Raw genomic sequence first — 17,936 nt, 5'->3', positions numbered from 1 at the left:
ACTCCCGGGCAAAATTCACGCCCGGGAGTGGGCGGGTAAAAAAAAATGACGTATGGCCGCTTTTGCGCCGTTTTTTAGCGCCTGGTCAGGGCAGGCGTTAAGGGACCTGTGGGCTCGGAAGGAGCCCAGAGGTGCCCTCCCATGCCCCCAGGGACCCCCCCTGTCACCCTTGCCCACCCCAGGAGGACGCCTAAGGATGGAGGGACCCATCCCAGGAACATTAAGGTAAGTTCAGGTAAGTGTTTTAAAAAAAAAGTTTTGTGGCATAGGGGGGCCTGATTTGTGCCCCACTACATGCCACTATGCCCAATGACCATCCCCAGGGGACAGAAGTCCCCTGGGCATGGCCGTTGGGCAAGGGGGCATGACTCCTGTCTTTGCTAAGACAGGAGTCATTTCTATAGGGGTTGGGAGTCGAAAAAAATGGCGCAAATCGGGTTGAGGCGAATAATTTGCCTCAACCTGACTTGCCCCATTTTTTGGCGCCCAAGCTCCATATCCCCCTACGCCGGCGCTGCCTGGTGTACGTCGTTTTTTTTCACGCACACCAGGCAGCGCCTGCGGCTAACGCCGGCTAACTTCATTGAATAAATACGGCGCCTGCATGGCGCTTCAGAATGGCGTTAGCCGGCGCTAATTTTTTTGACACAAAACTGCGTTAGCGCAGTTTTGCGTCAAAAAGTATAAATATGGCCCTGAATTTTTCTGTGTTTATCCTACTCCATGTGCACTCTCAGACCCACGTTTATTTTCATGAATCTAAAATGTCTATTCTTCTGGTGATATCAGTACAGTACACCAAACCTTTCAAACTGCAGCCCTTGAGTACTTGTGGGGATAAACTCTCTATAATGTTAGAAGCTCTAGCACTAGTTTTGCTACTAAGTTTTGTTACCTGAAAGGATGGATGATGAATACCTTGGAATCAATGTGAGATTCCATTTTCGTATGCGGTGCATTTTGGATTCGCTTTATTTATTCTCCTGATGTTTCGACTATTTCCTTCATTGTTCTTTCTATTCGCCCAGCTATTGCCTGATAGTTATTTATTCCTTTTATGTGAAACGTTTTAGTGATTTTGTTGCACCGTTCTATCCTCTTTCCTAAATAGGAAGTTTGTTCTAAGAAGCGAGACGGAAATAGCGCATGGTAAAGTTTCTTCTATTCAATGCCCCGTTTCGTGTGACTTGATATGATTTCACAAAGTGACGTTTGACGCTCCGCGTTTTCTCCATAGAATATACCAGGAAAGGACGATACATTTTTAAACCAACCTTCTTGTTCATTAAGAAAGGTGTCCTCCCATTCAATAAAACTTCGATCATATCACAGCAGGTCTACCATAGTACCCGCAACGCAGAACAGGCCTTTCATCTCACATCTGTCGAGTCAGCGGTGGAGGGCGGGGGCAAGTCTTCATGTAGGAACAGCATTGCAGCGACTCGCGTGCTCCTGTGAACCAACTGTAGGCATACACCATGAAAGTAGTCTCCTATTCTGGTGAACCAAGGGTAAACATATATAATGAGGCATGGAAAGTATGCTCCTCTCCCAGGACTTAAATTGTGAAAAAAATAAGAGCCAGGGCCCTTGTCAGGAGGCCACTGCAGCTTTCAGCAACCATTGTCCCTGCCAGCACTGCATAACTGCCAACCCAACTATTAACCATCACACTCCTACAAGTATGACACTTTCAACAATCCAGAACCCCAAAGCTGTAAGTATGGCTTGTATGGCAGGTATTAGTCATTTTAAAAGTATATTGAATTAATAAACAATTGCTGTTCTGCTCATCTTTGAATTAGACAAACAGCATCATCATGTGGCAGACTATCGTAAGAGCCACTGTTGAAAATTAGGTGCCAGTGCCGAGCACCAGAAACCACCAGAACAAATTAAGCACTTTCCTCTCCTGTGATCCAAGTGTAAACATACATCAGCCTGGAAGGTAGGTTCCTACTCCGGTGATCCAAGTGTAAACATATGCTACAACAGCATTGACAGTCTCACACTGGCTCTCACACCCAGAGACAAGACACCCTCGCACACCTATTCTCACACCCAGAGAGACAGGCCGTGCGGCCAACTCCTGGTGTGCTGGCTGTTGGGTTGGGTTGGAGTTGGGTGGTCATAGAGGGCTGGATGCAGGGCCTGGCACAGGCCAGGTTGGATGGATTAACGTATACTAATGAAAATTACTTTACGTTAAAAAACCCATATAAATTCACTGAAAAAAACTTAAGGTTACAGTAGGGACATTATAGTTAGGAAATATAATTAAAAAAACATAGACATTCACTTAAAAAGCCAAAGGTTACAGGGAGGTTATAGTTAGGTTCTGAATTTAGTTGCACAAAACCAGAACCATGCACTGCAGATATTACAGTACTCATGACCACTTTTATAATGTCAATAAAAATATTAATGAAACAGGAGCAGTCAAATTATGGAATGAAAAACTTGCATGGACAGGGCGCGAGTTATAGTTACCCAGTTATACTGCCCCAGTCTTCAATCTATTTTACTCGGGTAGAACAAGGAGACCTCACAATCTGGTGCAAACTTAATGCTTCTTTTTTAAAGGATTTTTATTTTTATTATTTCATCAAGTGCAAAGTGCAAGTTTCTACAAACGAACTGACCCATGTGTTTCGGCAGAAAGTCTTTGACTGGACCATTATGAGATGGAGTGTCAAGTGACGATTTAAGAGACAAAAGGCTTCCTCCCATCACCCAATTATTAAAGAAACAAAGACTGCGTTTTATATCACTAAGGCCCTTATCTATTAAAAAGTGGCGCATCAGAGCTGATGCTCAAATTTGTCTGAGTCCACCTACCGGCACCTAACGATGCCATGGTTGTGCCGTATTTATAATACAGTGCACCATGGTGCATGTTGGCTCCATAGCGTCAACCTTTTTGATGCTATTGTGGCCCTTTGCTACACTAGCATCAAAAAGGTTAACACTAGTGTAGTGAAGTGCAAGGAACCCACAGGTTTCTATGGAAGCATCATTTAACGCCTGCTCTGAGCAAGGCGTTAAGAATGATGCCAAAAATGGTGCCGTGAAATCTGTCACATTTCAGTGTGCCATTTTTGCGGGCCTCCTAGCGCTGGAATGCCCCGCTTCCATACATTATCCCTGGTGTAGGCATAATGTGGTGCAATGCATGCATTGCGCCACTTTGTAAATATAGTACCTTGGAAAAAACACTTTAGCGCAGCCTTAGCGTGAAAAATTGACACTATGTCGGCACTAAGGCGGAGCTAAAGGCTATTATATATGTCCCTTAATCTGGCCACTCACTTCATCCAATTTTGTCAATTCATTCCCTCAGTAGTAAATGTACAGTATTATATTATTGATAAATATACATTATTGATAAATATAAAGGATGAAGGTAAAAGAACAGGAAATAATTACTTTATATTCATGTGATTCATCAAATCTTCCCCTACATAAAAAAGTGCTGGATGCATGTTGAAGATAACAAACAGTAAAGTACTTAATCCATATTGATAACAAAATGCAGAGATAAATGGGTAATGACGTGCTAATTGCTTAGAACATTAAAGTACTGGATGTATATTTCTACCAAGAAACAAAAGACAATACAATGCTTAATGCATATCAATAATCAAAATCAATTTAAGACATTAAACTTACATTAAATTTAATCTGTCCCTCAGTGCCACTTCATGCCCACATGCATATCCATAAATCAGAACAGTAAAGTACTGGAATGTTTTCAGATTACAAAACAGATTTAACATTGCATCCTTTCTATGGTCACACTTCCCACTTCAACTGAAAAAAACAGCTAAAAATATGTAAATACTCAATCTGCATCCTCTTCATACCATACAAGATGAAGAATCTACATTGTGAAATACTGACTGATCACAGCCCTCAACTTAAAAGAGGAGGGAGAGAGAAAGAGAAGGAAATAGAAGAGAAAACAGAGAGAAAAGAAAAGAGAAAATGGGAAGAAAATCAGCAAAGGGAGAGAGTATGAGCACACATCCTGCTGTATTACAGCCACCAAACCTCTATATACCAAACTTTACAATCACCAAAAACCTGCACTCAAATATGTACATAAAGTTCAGCATCCGTATTCAGCCCCCTTGCTATTTCTGTTCCAATTGTGATGATCCACTTCGATTCTGATCTTCTCTGGGCCATCTCTCAATCTCCTCTTCTCACATTATCTCTGACATGATGGATCCCATAGTAACTCAAACCATTGTGTTCCCAATTAAGCTGTTCCCAAATATGTCTTGCTATCGCATAAGAATAGTGTCTACTCAACACCGCTCTCAGATGTTGCAGAATGCGTAATTTCATTTTATTCATAGTACTCCCAATGTATTTTTTACCACAACTGCATTCAAGAATTTAAACTACAAACGAGGTCTCACACAATATTTTTTCTCTTATCCTTCTCTTGTACCCATCAAAGCATCTGAACTCTGTCATGTTCTTACCATACCAACAGGCCTTACATTTTGAGCACTTGAAAAAAACATTCCTTTTGAACCAATTATTTGCACCCATCTTTTGTGTAGACAAATAACTTTTCACCAACATGTCACTTAATGATGGCGTTTTTTCTATATGTTAGATTTGGATTTTCTGCTACCCAGTTCTTTAACTCCTCGTCCTTTCTAATAATATTCCAGTTTTTCTTCGAAGCTTTTTTGATTTCCTTGTCAGAGCGATTATAATCCATACTGTATCTAATGCAATTTTCATGATCTTTCCTTTCCCCCTCTTGAGTTCTTTTGAACTAATAAATCGTCTCTATTTTTCTCCATTGCTCTTTTCATAGCGTCCTTCAACACTGAAAATGGATAGCCTTGTTTCATGAATCTTGAAAACATTTCATCACCTTGCACCTTAAAGTCATTCGACTCTGAGCAGTTCCTTTTGACCCTCAATTCTCTGTAGGGCACTCTCCACTTGAGTGCCTTCGGATGTGAGCTGTTTGCAAAAAGAATACTATTACAGCTAGTAGGCTTACAGTACAGCTTTGTACAGATCTTTTGATTGTCAAGGTAAACTTCTGTAACCAAATAGGTTATAGTCTCTTTGCTCATTTCATACATGAACTGTAGCCCTAGAGGGTTATGATTTAAATAAATTAAGAATGTCTACAGTTTATCCTGTTCCCGCTCCCAAATTAAGAACAGGTCATCAATAAAGTGGATCCATAAGATTACCTTTTTGATGATCTTCCCATTTTCTTCCATCCACACATATTCAGCCTACCAATGGCACATTGTAAAGTTGGCATAAGTTGGGGCAAAAGATGTGCCCAAAGCCTTACCTTTCTTCTCGATTAAATATTTTCCCTCAAAAATGAAGATGTTATTAGTGAGGCAAAACTCCATAATTCTCAACAGCATATGCGTATGTTCCATTAAATTCAATGATCTACTTCGTAAAAACTATTCACACCCCTTCAATCCATTCTCATGTATTATAGAAGTTTACAAAGGCACAACATCCACTGATTTTCCATTATACTGTCTTCCACGGTATGCCATTTATTCAAATAAAAAAATCCATGGAATCTCTAATATAGGATAGAAGTGCTGTTACATATGGAAACTAGAAGATATCAACAAATCTTGAGGCATTCTCCAACAAGAAGTCACAAGAGCTAACCCTTGGACATTCCAGAGGATTGCTAAAATGTTTATATGTTTTCAGTAATACGTATACGGTCGGTGTTATCAGATGGCTCTTCTTTAAATACAACAATTCTTCATCCTGCCACAATCCTCTTTAATGCCATTCATTCACTCCATTATGGACCACCTCCATGATTCTCCTCGTCGGATCCTCTTTAATTTCTCATAATTTCCTGGATCCATTAACTGCCTCATGTTTTATTGGCAGTATTTTCTCCAGTCCATCCCTACAATTTTGCCCCCTTTATCGGATGGTTTAATAACAATACTACTATCTTCCTGGCAATCGATCAATGTCCACCAATCATCTTTCATCATGTTGTTTAGTTGAGAAAGATGGTACTGTTTTTCCTTTACAATTTTATCTCTTAGATCTTCTGACATTAATTCCTGAAACAAATCCACCTTGTTCCCAGGTGGTAATTGTCAGCAGAATTTGGACTTTAGTTTGCAGCCACTTGTCAGTCTCCACACCACTCCTATGCAAAATTGCCATTCCAAGATGTCATCTTCATTTTCTGTGAGGGATGCATTAGATTGCTTTTCCAGGCTAGACGAAACCTGCATTAGGGCAATATCTTCAGTTGTCAAGTTAGACAGGTCCTGGGGCACATTCGTTCCCTTGCTCACATATGTTTTAGTGACAAAATAATTTTTCAATTTTAATTTCCTGCAATATTTGTATAAATTGACCCTCGTTGTTGCTAGGTCCATTCTCACACTTGGACATAACGTTAACCCTTTATTTAAAGGATTCATATGTTTGTTGTTCAAAATCTTTGAGAAAAAATTGATCACAAGATTATCCCCCAAACTAGATCTTACTTCTTTACGCCCCTGCCCCCCCTTCCTTTTGAAGTTCCGCCTTGTTCCTTTTGCCTTGTCTGGTTCCCTGGACTACTAGTCACTCCAGATATTACAGCACTCATGACAACTTTTATAAAGTCACTAAAAATATCAATGAAACATTAGCAGTCAAATTATTGAAGAAAAAACTGTGCATGGATTGGGCATTTATATATCAATACAATGCTTCTCCACGGGGAGACATGCGTAATCACCAGTCCTCAAGGAAGAAAAATACTGCGGCCACAATCGTCTTGGGTCAAACAAATGATTTATTCTTATGGCAACATTCACACCCAGTGCGTTTCGGTAAGCTCCGTTTCCTTGCTCATGGGTAGCGAGCTTTATGACAAAAAAATAAAAAATAAAAAAAATATATATATATATATATATATATATATATATATATATATATATATATATATCTTTGCTTGGGGTCCTGTTATGGAATAAAAGAAGTCCGATGAAATCCTGTGAGTGCCTCATTTTTTACTCAATTGTCATACTGGTATGAAGTTACATATATCTATATCTATATCTATATACATATATCTATATATATTTATATATATATATATATATATAGAGATATATGTATATATATCTCTATATATATATATGTATATATGTTTCCCCAACTTTTTGTCTGCTTCCTCCGTTTTCTGAGCTCTTTTGTGCTGGCTTTAGGACTCTGTTCACTTTAGCACTGCTAACAAGTACTAAAGTGCTTGTGCTGTCTCCCCTAAATCATGTTAATATTGACTTAACCCCAGTTTGCATATTTACTTTACTTAAAAGTTCCTACATGTGACCAGGGCCTGAAAAGTAAATACTACCAGCGGGCCTACAGCACTTATTGTGCCACCCACCTAAGTAGCCCTCAAACAATGGCTCAGGCCTGCCACTGCAGGGCTTGTCTTGGCAGTTTACAGTGCCACTTTAACCTGGCAAGATAAACCTCTTGCTAGGCCTAAATGATCCCTTTTCATACATAAAAGTCACCCCTAAGGTAGGCCCTATACTACCCGCAGGACAGGGTGCAATGTATTTAAAATGCAGGACATGTACGTTTTAAGTTTTACATGCCCTGATAATGAAAAACGCTCCAATTCATTTTTGACTACAGCAAGGTCTATCTATTCCATAGGATAACTTTAGGATTACCTTATTACATCTTATAAGTGTAATTCCCAATCTGAAAGACACAAATTTGTCATGTTTAGTGTCTCTAAACTCAAAATTTAAAATCACAACTTATGGTGAAGTTTAAATTAAAATTGCAGTTCTTGAAATGCCAATTTTAAAAAGTTATTTTTAACAAAGGGGTTAAGCCTGTTAGCCAGGTTAGACCACAATAAACTACACAAACACCATATTACTTTGGGTAATAATGACTCTGTAATGGAATTTAGTTTTGATCAAGAAACTTAATTAATGGCATGACATTTATTATATAACTTGTAAATACTTAAATTAATTAAATCACATATGTTGCATCACAAACACTGGATTACCAAACCAAATGTTGCAAGAGCTATTTGGCCCACACCGATCAGAAATTATCCACAGATTAACTTTTACAATTATTCACATAATACAAAGCAGGCATGGAAAATCCTTCCCAAAGCTCAGTGCTCATAAGAAAAAAAACAAATCTAGAATCAAACCTAAAAACTGTTGAAACCCATGTGCACTTAAATTACTCCCAAATGTCATTTAATTTGTGCCTTTTATGCCAACCTTAAATTGGTGATACCCATACTGACTATTAAACTCAGGAGTCTCTGTTTTCCCACTCTTCAAGACTCCTGAGTTTATAGCATCCGAAGGGGTTGTAATTACTAATTATTTTGCAGCATTAAGCACCGCTTTTTACTTTTCCAGGTTGTCTTAGTGTAATTGTTTAGCCCCACTACCCCTTAATGCTTTTAGGTAAAAAAAAATATGGAACACCACAAATTTGTGTGTTGCTTCAGCAGCACATATGTTAAAATTGGAACACTACAGAGACGATTAGCATGGCCTCTGAGCAAGGATGACACACAAATTTGTGAAAACAGAGACTCCCTCTGTTAAATATTCATTAGTAAGGTGTTTACATATTTTTAGAAAGTTAGCATTTTCTTGCTTTAGCCATTTGGTGCCCGCTGCTTGTCTCCACTACACATGTGGGGTGGGGTGACAGCTCGACTGGTGCATACCCTCTCGACAGCCACATTCAAAGGGAGCTTAGGTGTGACTGATGGGCCATCCACAGCCTGATGGGCCATCCCGACTCCCAAGAACCATACCTCTAGTCCTGGACGCTTGTAAGTGTTCTTTTGGCTCTTGAAATCAAGCTTGTGAGCTCTTCGTGACCGCAAACGGGCCCAGACACAGTGGAACTGCACACCTCCCCCAAAGAATCAGCGCTAGCTGCCACAAATTAATCTCTTCCCACAGCAAGCATAGCAGCTCACAACCGCTCTCTTTGCTCCCTGATAATGTCTTCCCTGTGAACAGGACTCTTGGCTCAATTCTTGAGAAGGTAAAACTTCAGTGGGTCTTGTCTGGGACTGTCTCCAACCTGCATTCCTTCACGTTTGGCCTGAACATTTGGATTTAATCCAGTGTAGCACAACCAGATCTCCCTAGTTGGCACTTTATGCTTTTAAGAACTATATTGCATTTTAGTCTTTAAAAATTCATGCCTCAACTTCTACTTTTGGATTTTATTTTAGTTTTGGTCTTGTTTTGTTCATAAAATTATGTTCCATGTTTTTCTCCCAGTGTGGGGTCTTTTGGGGTGTTTTCACAGTGTTTCTGTTTGAAGTAATAAATAAATACTTTACACATTGCTTCTTAAGTTAAGCCAGCCTGTTCTGCCAAGAAACCGAAAGCTGAGCACAGGTTAATTTATAGTGTGTATCTGACTTACCCTGAATAGGCCTGTCCTACCTAATTTCCATAGGAAGAGCAATTTTTGTTTTACTAATAACTTAGGTGCTGCTTGATGAATCTTCACGAAATTTTCAAAACTATTTTGTTAGTCACTTCAGCTGCTGTCTGGAACACTTCAGGGTGATCCGTCAACTGGAGGATGAGAAAAAAGGGGGTACCAAAACACTTTTTCCCCATGAAGGTTCCTATAGGGATTTTAGACACAACCACAACACCAAATTTGGTAGAAAACTGTTCAGATGTTTTAGAATTATCAAAGTTAAAAGATATATGTATATCTTGATATGCAGATCCACCGCAGATCCAAGGTTGTAGATCTGTAGATCTAAGCACTAACAGCAAAGCCTTGATAGGGTGGCTGCAACCTCGGAGGAAAGTTGCAGCTGCCATTTTGTGCATCAGGACTCGGTTCCCAGGAGGGAAAATAAAATGATAGAAGGAGTCAGAGTAGAGGTACCCTGACCCAATGGGACTGATAAAGGGGTCTGTTAGGGCAAAAGTTGCCCAAAGATGTTTTTTTTTTTAGTGTGAGAGGATATGTGAATCTAGCACAGCATTCTGCATGAACCCCTGTGTGCTCCGCAGCAGATCCATTGATCCAGACCTCAATTAAAAAATACATACACCCCATCACACACACACACACACACACACACAGCCATTCACTTAACCACTCAAACACCATACAGTCACTCATACATCCACTCACAGACCAACAAAACTACTCACACCCCCCCTCACAGACCCATACAGCCACTCTTATATCCACTCACACACTCACGCGTACTCATTTATACATCCACACAACCGCTCACACACCCACTCACAGATCCATAAAACCACCCACACACCCACTCATAGAACCACACATCCACTCAGACACCAACTCACACACCCACTTGCACTCTCACGTGCACACCCACTTACAGATCCACAAAACCACTACCACAACCAGTCATAGACCAACACAGCCACTCTGACACCCACTCATACACCCGCTCACAGACCTACAAAACACTTGCACTCCCACTCGTAGACTCACAAAGCCACTCCTACACCCTCTCAAAAACACATTCATGTACCCACTCATATACCCACACAGCCACTCACACATCCATACAGCCACTCATACACACACACACACACACTCACAGACCCTCAAAACCACTCACATACCCACTCATACACACACACTTATACACCCACAGAACTACACACATCCAGTCACACATCCATTCACACACCCACTCATACACCCACTCATAGTCCCACAGCATGGTGTTGGCTCCATGTGGGGGGTTGGCTATGCACACAGGGGGAATTAATGTTTGCTGAGGTATGCAATCCAGTGGAAGCTGCAGATACGGTAAAGATAAACTTGATTATTAGGCTGACTGAAACTTCGCCTCAGGAGCGTATTGATATTGGCATCGGTGTTGAAATTAACAGTGAAGGGTCCTTTGAGGGGGAGGAGCAAACCGAGGCCCCTGGCTTATCAGTCTTTCAGGCAAATTCTTGTGTAGGTCCCAAGGAAGTAGCAAGTGCCTGGGGAGGGACAGGTGATGTGATCAAGATGGTTGAGGGGGCCGAACCTGCGGATAGGAACCCACACGGCTTGGAGAAAGAATAAGGGCACGAGCATGCCATGACAAAGGTAGTACCTCCCTCAGTACCTCCCTCAGTTAGAGCCTCCGCGGTCAGAACTGATAGAACTGACAGACCCTAGAGAGGCTCACGAAAAGATAAGCGAGCCCGTAATCAAGCTGTTTTCGCCAGCTCTGACCCAAAAACAAATGACTTTTTTTTCTCTTCGTCAGAAGACGAAGAGGGGTCTGAAGTCAGAGGGTATGCACACATCACTCCACACCAATAGTAGGTCTGATTGCTTCACAAGGGTGGAAAGATGGAGGGGCTAGGGAGGCAAGGAGGGATTGGGCTGGTATAGGGAGGGATAGAGGGGAAGGTAGCAGGGTAGGAGGGAGGAAAAAAAGGAAAAAAAAGGAAAAAAGTGGGAACATTGACTTAAATGGATCAGATGGTGTAGGATACAGAACTGTGGACTTGACAGTGTTCGGAGTGCAAGATGGGGATATGATCCTAAGGTTTGTGTATCTTGTATCTAATGGGTAGATTGGTGATCTGTTTTGTCAATTTAGGAGGCCTGAACAATAAGGCGAAAAGGCAGAGAGTGGCTGAAATTTTAAGATCCTTTGTTGCTGATGTAATAAATATGTAGGAAACACATCTGCCATGGGGCAAGAGAGACTTGCTGCCTATTGAGGGATATACTCTAGCTGTGTATACATCTCAGAGTACCACAATCAAGGGGGTCGCAATCTTTATCAAGAATAGCATCAGACAGGTCAAACAGATTAGGATTGATAAATGGAGAAGGTGGGAAACCGTGGAATTGGTGTGGTGGTGTGTTCTACTTATGGTCCTAACCTGGACGACCCTAAACTATTTGAAGAACTTGAGGAGGAGCGATCCGGTTGGCCAACTCAGTTGGTAATATGCAAAGATTTAAATACACATGTGGGGATCCAAATACTGTGTGTGGAAGACCCTCGTAGCCTGGGCATTAGAAGCACTTAAGGGTAGTGATGGATGTGTGAGAGATCAAGAGAACCCCTGACCCAGGCTATACACATTTTCCTGCCCTTTTTAACTATATTACTTTATGGTCCCAACTAGTTTGGTTAGTAAGGGAACTATTAAGGAGATGCCAAGGCTTTTCTCAGATCAGAACTCTTTAACTCTAGAAATTGCTGGTCTGGGCTATCCCAACATTCCTCAGAAATTGTAATTTGATAGAAAGTTGCTATTAAATGAGAAATTCATAGAGCAGATGAGGAAATGGGTCATTGAGTTCTTCGAATTTAACATTTATAGTGCCTCACAGGGAGACGGTCTGGGACATGTTTAAAGCCAGTCTGTAAGGTGAAGTTATTAGCTTTACATCTTTTAGTAGGAAACAGGTGGCCGAGGAGGTATGTGGGCTGCATCATGTACTTGAGAGTCTGGATGAGAGTCATATGGAGAGAATCATGACCGGTCAGGAGATAGGGCAGATTCGAGTTCAAATTTTGGCAGTTAAAGCTGAGATCAATAGATCCTTCTCGAAGAGGGATGCACTAATGTTTAAGGTTCATAGAAACGAGTGCTATGAGTATGTTGATTCAGTTGGGAGACAGCTCACATTACGAATCAGACAAAAATAAGTAAGGAAGGGCATTAAGGAGATTAAAAGGCAGCATGGGTTTTATACTATGGAAACCAATGAGATTATTACGTTTTTCTAGGGTTTTTACCAAATACTTTATCATGAAGATCCTTCTGATTCTGATCTGAGCAAAAGAGTGGAAGGACATAAACTGTATTGGGGAAAATTGGCGATGGAGCTAAATAGGGCATTGGAGGCAGATATTACAATGGAGGAAGTTCTTGATGCCCTGGCATCCTTGGCCACTGGCAAAGCGGGAGGCCCCAACCGAATTCCCCTGGACTTCTGTAAGGCCTTACTCAATGAGCTGGTCCCCCTCCTTCTAGATCTGTTTTTGGATGTGCAGCAGAATGGGAAACCCCCTTTGTCATGGCAGGGTACTGATATTGTTATCTTCCTAAGAAGCATAAACTCCCGGACAACCCAGTGTCATACAGGCCTACCTCCTTAATTGATGCAGATGCCAAGGCATACTCAAAAATACTGGCTGCGCACTTGAAGACGTTTATCGATCGGATGGTGTGGCCATGGCAGCATGGGTTTATCCCTGGCCAGGGTACCACCGATCATATAAGACAAGTTAGCTCTCTTTTTGACATAAAGGATAGTACTGAGGGGCAAATGGCCATGATCCTCCTCGATGCCGAAAAAAGCCTTCAATAGAGTATGATGGCGATATTTATGGCATGTAATGGGACAGAAAGGAATAGCTGCAAGCTTTAAAACGGCTGTCAAGGCGATGTACAATACCCCTTTTGCGATATTGCAGATTATGGGGGCAGAACCAGGAAGGATAGCAATTACCAGAAGCACAAGGCAGGGATGCCCATGCTCACCCATGTCATTTTCCATCTATATTATCCCATTCATAGAGTTACTTATGCCGAATAAGGAGATCAAACCAATTTGAACAAATGGTTTTTCTACAAAAGTGCTTGCATATGCAGATGACATAGCAGTGGTAACTTCTGACCTAGGGCAGTCTATCCCTAAGGTTGAGCACCTGCCGGTAGAGTATGGGAAAGTCTCTGACTATCTATTGAACCCTATTGAATCAGGAAAAATTAAAGTATGTACTGAGAATATTACATTAACAGATGACTGAAGGGTGAAAACCGCAACCTATCTTGGGATTAAAATAACTTCTAAGGTTACTACTCTGTGTCAAAGGAATATCGAACCTATGATAGGTAAAATTGACATAGATATTAGATGTATCAATCGGCTACGTCTTTCAATTATTGGCAGATGTAATGTTCTTAAAATGCTAATTTTACCCTGGGTTCTTTATCTATTTTGTGCTAATCCTTTAGCTGTGGAAAGGCCCTTACTGAAGAAGTTGGATACTATCTGCACTAACTTCATTTGGCAATATCAGAGGGTCAGACGATCCCTTAAGCATCTAATTTGCCCAAGAGAGAGAGGTGATGGGCTGCATCTAGTTTTTTATTCTATCATTGGGCTGCCCTCCTCTAACAGATTGGAATATTGTTGTTGGTTGGCAGTAGAGAAGTTGAAAACCCCTTGACTGGAATTGTTACCCCAACTTTATATGAGCTTGTGCTTGGAAAGGTGGCGTACGGTTGCCTCCTTCGACAAATAGAGCCGAGCTACTACAAGAAGGTTTGGTCCAAGTGTGTCAGATCAGCCTGGAAGGTCTGAGACAGAGTTAAAAAGATGTTTAAGATCAGACCATATAACTGATACAACCCACTATGGCATGCAGCATGGTTCCTGGCTTATTTCTATGATATTGTGGGGAGAGGACGGGATCAGTTGCGTCTCCCTAAGTTAGGTGACCTCCTTCATTCAGTTCACATATGTTTATTTGATGGGCTTCAATCAGAGTTTGCTTTTGATTCCAGGTCTTTTTTCAAATATTGTCAGTTTCGAGCCTTCATGAGCAAGGTCAATCCTGACATAATTTCTCTGAATAGACTAAAATTGGAGGAAATAATCAATCAGCAAGAATGTAGGATGGGGCATATCTACAAGCTCCTAGGAGATACAGTGCCCGATGATATGGTAAAAATGGAAGCTCAGTGGGTTAGACAACTAGGGAAAGATGATGTGAATCTTTATGCGTCTATTGAGGTAGAGATAAAAGTCTTCCTTTTGTCTAGTTTGAAAGCACAGCACTGCAAAACAGTCTTTGATTTGTATTATACCCCAGCGCAGCTCTTTTCTTGGGGCAAAAGGGCTGATGACAGCTGCTGCAGTTGTGATAAGGTCCCAGCGGATATGCAGCATATGTTTTATGGGTGTGAGAAGCTATCCTGCCTGAAAGAAGGTTATAGAGGCTTTGTTGAATAAGCTGTTTAGGGGAGGCATCCAAATTACCCTGCTGATGATGCTTTTTAGACTTAGCCTTACTACCTATAGCAAGTCCCTGGCTTATTTTATATTATTTTGTATGTCTGTAGTCTGTTTGCTAATTGCCACGGATTAGAAAAATCACTAGCCTCCCACTTTTGGGGCTTAGTGAGGGTGACTCATGGGGAAATTTAACATAGAGAAGTCACTCTACAATTGTAAGGGTAGAAGGGCTAAAGAGTGGGGCAAAAAGATCTGGTCCCCCATGACTAAATGGCTGAATGGGTCTCTTGGGTATCCTGACTGGCAGAACCTATCCGAATAGTTGGTCATGTGGGAGATTTCTATGGTAAATTGTGGTGTATGAAAGGAAGCGGTGAGGCGAACAAGGATCTGATGTTCCCCTCGGTCAGAGAAGGTGAGGCCACACCAACAGATTTTCTGCCTCCAGTATGACCACTTTACAGATTTTGTAATCAAGCTTTAATGTGTGAATGTGTTTAACGTCTGTGTATGGTGAAACCACTATCTTTGCCTCTGTATTGATCTCTTTTTTTTGGCTTTTCTTCCTTTGTGCCACCCACTACGGTGCATACAATATTAAACAAAGAAAACCGTGGCTGTGTGTGGAAGGTGCGCAGTTCCAAAGGCTATTTGTTAGTAGAATACAAAGTTCATGAAGGCAAAGTCTCTTCTTGGAGAAAAGGAGTGCTCAAGTGGTTAAACACCCAGCCACAGGGTGTGTAAAGCTGTCGCCCAAGAAGGGTCCCAGTCCATGTATATAATGAGAGAACCATGGCACATCACAGGATCATAGTGTGAAACATTTAATAATTTGTAATATTTCAGGAAAAACAAATATCCTGATTCAATATAATACACTCATAAGGTTGCTTTTAGATTAATTCCATAGTGGTAAGAAAACAGCCGACACGTGTTTCGTCATCCTTGACTTTTTCAAGGCTGTGAAAGATGGAATATAACAATCATAAAGCTAGTTGGTACTGATGAGATGTATTTTAGTGTGAAATGCGAATGAATATAAGGTGTATAAGCCTAATAACGAAAAGGAAGGAGAAAGAGAAGACCCCATGTTATAGATGTGATCCGATTAAAATGTAGAACAAGAATATTATGTCAGCTTGATATTATAGTGATTCTATATATAAAAAATTGCCAGTGAGAAAGTGGATACTGATGTAGCACAGCAGTGAAAAGTCGTGGAAAGAGTGAGCAAACCAACTGCAACAGCAAAGTGTTGGGTGGTCTAAGAGTAAGAGCACATCACCACGCATAGCTATAAATATATGACAGTGTGTGTCCAGGCAAGAAAAAATAATAATATATACAAATAGGACATACCTCATTTAAATTGGAAAGGTTGAATGAATGGTGGAAGTTCCATGTTCCGACAAGTTTGTAAGTTCAATCAGTATGGCAGAATGATAGAAGGAGTCACAAGACCATGGTAAGTCTGTAATATGATAGGGGAAGCACGGATCGTAAGTTGAAAGCGGTCAAAAAAGGAAAATGAAAAAGGACAAAATATATGCTTATATATCCGATTGGAAAAAAAAAAATATTCTAAAAGCAAAGGTTATCAGTCCTAAGTCTGGAAAATGGAAATTTAGAAATTTCTTGGAAATATAGTTAGTTGCTTAAAAACGACACTACAATTAGAAGAGTCCTTGATGTAAAGAAGAGCCACAAAGGAATTATTGACGATGACACAAAAGAACAAAAAACCGAAGAAATCGGCAGTCCCATTTTAACTTGGAATCTAGTAGGAGGGCATGTAGTCGCCGTAACTTATAAGTATACGGTCAAATTATGGAGGTATAGAATGCTGAAAGCGAGTAGGAAACTAGTGAAAACTTACTGGTTGCGAAGGGTGAGAGAAGATAGCCTGTTAAACTAAGTCTCTTGGTATAGCACGCGTTGACTCAACAAAGATGTACGGCAATTAATTGGTACAAGAGTGCGGCACAGTGCGTAGCAATGCTCTCGGAGAAAATAGTAACAGAGCGCCCTTACCTGCAGCCGAACTATGAGTTGTTTGGACTGGGTGCCGTGTTGTAACTAAGGCGGACGTCGGCAATGCGTTTTTTAAGACGGGACGGACAATGGAAATGAAAAGCGGACTAAAAGAACGATGATGGGGTCCGCCATCTTAAAATGGTGCAAGGACACACAATGTCAATAATAGTGAAAGGAGAAAGAGAAATTATACGTGATGTGAAAACGGATGAATTGGGAAATTGAAAACCTAGCACATATGGATGTCAATTAAATGTGTGTACTTAAGTATAAATGTACTGGTGGTTATATGAGTACTGATTGTGTGTGGTTTGTCGTTACAATGATACATTTACATATTACAACATTACAAATATACTGGAAAAAATCGTTGGGCAAATAAAAAGGGCACAAATATCGTTTTTGACAATAACATCAATAATATGTGGTCTGTACAAATGTGTAGAAACTTGCAGATGGCATTGGAAAATAATTTACAAAAATATCAACAAAGGGAATGAATAATGAACTTGTCGCATGACTGATGACATAGTATATCGGTAACACAGTGCAATACACAGGTGGAGTACAAAGGTGAAATGCAAAGAACCACAGCAATATATTATAAGCAAGTTACAGAAAAACATGTAAATCCTTATCTGAGCTTAACTCTTCTTCCACTGTGCGGAGTCTGATTATCCACCTGCTCTCTAGTTGTCTCAGTAGGAGAGTTTTATTACCACCCCTATTAACTCTACCAAGGGTGGCGATGCCATGTGTTTGTATGTTTAACCTTTCTTGAGATGGATGTTCTAGGTTGTAATGGACTGCAAATGGGTAATCCTTGTTGTTGTTTTTGATCGCCCGTATCTGCTCTTGCAGTCTTTCTTTGAGTGGTC

The 17,936-nt window shown here is 40.7% G+C and overlaps 1 non-coding gene across 1 annotated transcript; it reads left to right on the top strand.

Moving 5' to 3' along the window:
• The first annotated feature begins 8,509 nt into the window (after positions 1 to 8,509).
• Positions 8,510 to 8,615, top strand: LOC138286239 (U6 spliceosomal RNA). Its single transcript, XR_011201904.1, has one exon. It is a non-coding gene; the product is annotated as a U6 spliceosomal RNA (small nuclear RNA).
• Positions 8,616 to 17,936: the final 9,321 nt, after the last annotated feature.

The sequence above is a fragment of the Pleurodeles waltl genome, chromosome 3_1, assembly GCF_031143425.1.
Source record: "Pleurodeles waltl isolate 20211129_DDA chromosome 3_1, aPleWal1.hap1.20221129, whole genome shotgun sequence".
Lineage (NCBI taxonomy): Eukaryota > Metazoa > Chordata > Amphibia > Caudata > Salamandridae > Pleurodeles > Pleurodeles waltl.
This window is presented reverse-complemented; position numbering and strand designations above follow the sequence as displayed.